Raw genomic sequence first — 3,724 nt, 5'->3', positions numbered from 1 at the left:
TCCCCATCCAACCTGACAGAGCTTGAGAGGATCTGCAGAGGAGAATGGGAGAAACTCCCCAAATACAGGTGTGCCAAGCTTGTAGCGTCATACCCAAGAAGACTTGAGGCTGTAATTGCTGCCAAAGGTGCAAAGTACTGAGTAAAGGGCCTGAATACTTATGTAAATGTGGTATATACATTTCACAACCTGTTTTTTCTTTGTCATTATGGGGTACTGAGTGTAGATTGATAAGGGAAAAATACTATTTAATCCATTTTAGAATAAGGCTGTTAAGTCACAAAATGTGGAAAAAGTTAAGGGGTCTGTAAACTTTACTGTATATGCACTTCTCCAGGGACCACTATACCACTGGTGTAATTTATTCATTTGGTTGCTTTGACCAGGAACCAAGGAAAGAAGGTGAAATGCTGTGGGCAGGCTGCTGACACACCCTCACACACACACAGCTGTGCCCTCCTCCCCAGTGGGAATGCTGCAATGGATTTAGGAATTCCTGCTGCACTGGGATTGGCTCACAGATGAGATTAATGTTGTGCATGCCCCTCAGCCGGCCACACACAACACACAAACACACAATCAGACAGCTTACTGTGGAAACAGCAACATTGGAGAAACAGAACATTATTACCAAGCTGCAATTAACCCTGCTCTAAGCTCCAGACTCTGGTGTGTGTGTGTGTGTGTGTGTGTGTATGTGTGTGTGTGTGTGTGTGTGTGTGCATCCGTTTAGATGTTAATACAGTAAGAGAAGGGGATTCTATGTGACAATGAGAGGCAGTGCTTGCGTCTGTCCCTCAAGTCGGTATGTGTTTGCATGTGTCTGTCAAATCAAATCAGATTATATTTGTCACATGCTTCATAAATAACAGGTGTAGACTAACAGTGAAATGCTTACTTACAGGCCCTTCCCAATGTCGGGGGTTCACCTTGGGGTCATGATAGGGGCTGTACCAAATGTTTATAAGATTATTATCAGGTTATAAGACCCCTCCCTCCTTACATTTATAGGGTCCTAGACTACGGATTAACACTATACATTATGAGGTTTAACATTGTTCCACGGTAATTTTCTAGTCTCTGCCTCTTATAAAGAAGAGAGATGAGTGAGTTCAGGGTGTCTGTGAGAAGAGCCTAAAAGATAAAAGAGATGCAGAGACCCCCAGGGAGTGTAAGATATAAGAGACTAGTCAGACAATCCACTATAAATCAACTTGGACATTTACTGCTATGCTTTTAGATAACACTAAAAGTCTTGTTTATATAGCTGTGTAGGCATGGTTTTGGTCTCATGAGTAGAAGGTAATGGCGTAGGCAGTTACATCACAGCGGGCTGACTACAAGCATGATAAAAGCAACTTGGGACCTTTTCTATTTTGCAGAACTTACTCGGAAACATTAGTGCTATGTTCCTGTTGTCAACTTCTGTCTGCAATTGCATTAATATTGTCATAATGCTAATTTCACCAATGAGCCAATGATTGACAAGGAACAAGGAAAAGAACCCCAACACCAACAATGCACAGAGAAAAAAAGATAAATAATAGAAAAGTAATAACACAACGAGTAAATACACAACGAGTAACAATAGCTTAGCTATATACTAGGTAATTGAGGTAGATATGTACATAAGTAGGGATAAAGTGAATGGACAACAGGATAGAAAATAAACAGTAGCAGCAGCATATGTGATGAGTCAAAAAAGAGTTAGAGCAAAAAGGGTCAATGCAGATAACTAAATAATTAACCAATAGCTACCGGGACTAACTATTTAGCAGTCCTAATGCTTGGGAGTAGAAACTGTTCAGGGTTCTGTTATTTCCAGACTTGATGAATCGGACCGCTTGCCATTCGGTAGCAGAGAGAACAGTCTATGACTTGGGTGGCCGGAGTCTTTGACAATTTTTAGGGCCTTCCTCTGACACTGCCTGGAGTTGAGGTCCTGGATTGCAGGGAGCTCGGCCCCAGTGATGTACTAGGCCGTACACACTACACTCTGTCGCACTTTGTGGTCGGATGCCAAGCAGTTGCCATACCAAGAGGTGATGCAGCCAGTCAAGATGCTCTCAATGGTGCAGCTGTAGAACGTTATGAGGATATGAGTGCCCATGCCAAATCTTTTCAGCCTCCTGAGGAGGAAGAGGCGTTTTCATGCCTTCTTCATGACTGTGTTGGTGTGTGGACCATGATAATGTTATGCTGATGAATGAGGACCCAAAAGCGACGTAATAGTAACAGAGTCTTTATTCCAGTATTAAACAAATAATGATTCTCCTGGATATAATCAATGGTAATCCAAAACAGGAAACTGAAATCCTCTCGTCAATAGAGAGGAACGATCCATCATTGAGAATGTGTTCAGAAATTATGGCCTTCCCGTATAGACGCGCGTTTCCAGCACAGAGGTCCGCAAATTCACGTCAACAGTTTTGGAGGGGTTCTGTCGTTTGACTTGGTGCTTCCGTCAGTCCTCTCTTCCGGGTTTCCATGGCCCCAGTCTACGGTCAACGCAAAAGGGCCAATCACTCGATTGGTTTCGCTATATTACGCACGCCTTTCGTTTCGAAACCCTGCCGTCTTGGCAGAAACAGCTCCCACTGGGCCTGAGTACGTTCTCACAACCGGTCTTCCTTCGTCCTCGCTTTACCGGCTTCCCCTTGTCTTCAGAGTAGTCTTGTGGGGCTACAGCCTCCTCTGTTTTCGTCCCAGCTCGCCGAGTCCAGCGTTTCCCTTCGCGCTCAGGCTTTGTGTCCAACGTTGTGGCGACCTGGGAGGGAGGGTCTAGGTCTGCACTTTGCCGTTACAGGGCGGCAGACTGTGAGAGCCGCAATACAACGTAGGATTAAGAGTCCTAGGTATTGGTCGCGGTCATGAGACGCTTTGTGGCCTTTCCACTCCGTAACCTTCCCCTTACGACCAGCTTCTCGCAATGTTGTACCTCCGCGGTTCATTGGTCCTGTTCCGTGTCTCTCAGGTCGTGTCAATTCCTGTCGCTTGTCGCGACTGCGTTCTTCGCACACGATCTTCGTCGCGTCGCACCCTGTCCTTCCATGTCTCCATGTTGTCAAGCTTTTCTGTCAGCGCCCCCGTTCGTCTTTCCCTCGCCCCCTCCCGTCCTTATGTTCGAGGGGCGCTGGCCTATTTGACAAAGTACACGGAAGATTAATGGAATGGCGTCTCTGGGTGAGTTTGTGTCACCAGTACTTAGTGGATTGGGAGGATTACGGTTCTTGAGGAGAGGAAGTTGGGATCCATCTCGTGCGGGAACGTGCTGGACCGTTCGTGATTTGATGATTTCCTTCGTGCCGCCAGGGGTTCCTCGGTGCGCGCAGGAGGCAGCGTTCGCTGAGTGGGGGGGTACTGTCAATGTTTTTTGTCTTTGATCATGTTTGGTCTGTGCTTCCTTGCTGGTCTTATTAGGTCTTTTCTCTTTCTCTCTCTCTATCGTTCCGTTCCTGCTCCCAGCTGTTTCTTCTCTCCCTACGACCTCATTTACTCTTTCACACCTGTCCCTATTTTGCCTCTCTGATTAGAGTCCCATATTCTCCCTCTGTTTTCCGCTCCTGTCCTTGTGCGGATTCTTGTTGATGTTTGCTGTTCCTGTGTCCTTGTTCCGCCTGTCGTGTTCTTTGCCTTCTTCAGATGCTGCGTGTGAGCAGGTGTCTATGTCAGCTACGGCCTGTGCCTTCCTGGCGACCTGCAGTCTGTGGTCGCGTCTCCAGTC

General features: G+C 46.4%; 1 protein-coding gene across 7 annotated transcripts in view; it reads right to left on the bottom strand.

Moving 5' to 3' along the window:
* Positions 1-3,724, bottom strand: part of LOC111952472 (membrane-associated guanylate kinase, WW and PDZ domain-containing protein 2) — a 289,912-nt gene that overhangs the window by 178,897 nt on the left and 107,291 nt on the right. The window lies entirely within an intron of this gene.

The sequence above is a fragment of the Salvelinus sp. IW2-2015 genome, linkage group LG26 (assembly GCF_002910315.2).
Source record: "Salvelinus sp. IW2-2015 linkage group LG26, ASM291031v2, whole genome shotgun sequence".
In the NCBI taxonomy this organism is placed as follows: domain Eukaryota; kingdom Metazoa; phylum Chordata; class Actinopteri; order Salmoniformes; family Salmonidae; genus Salvelinus; species Salvelinus sp. IW2-2015.
The sequence above is the reverse complement of the archived record's forward strand: the minus strand, read 5'-3'. Positions and strand labels throughout refer to the sequence as shown.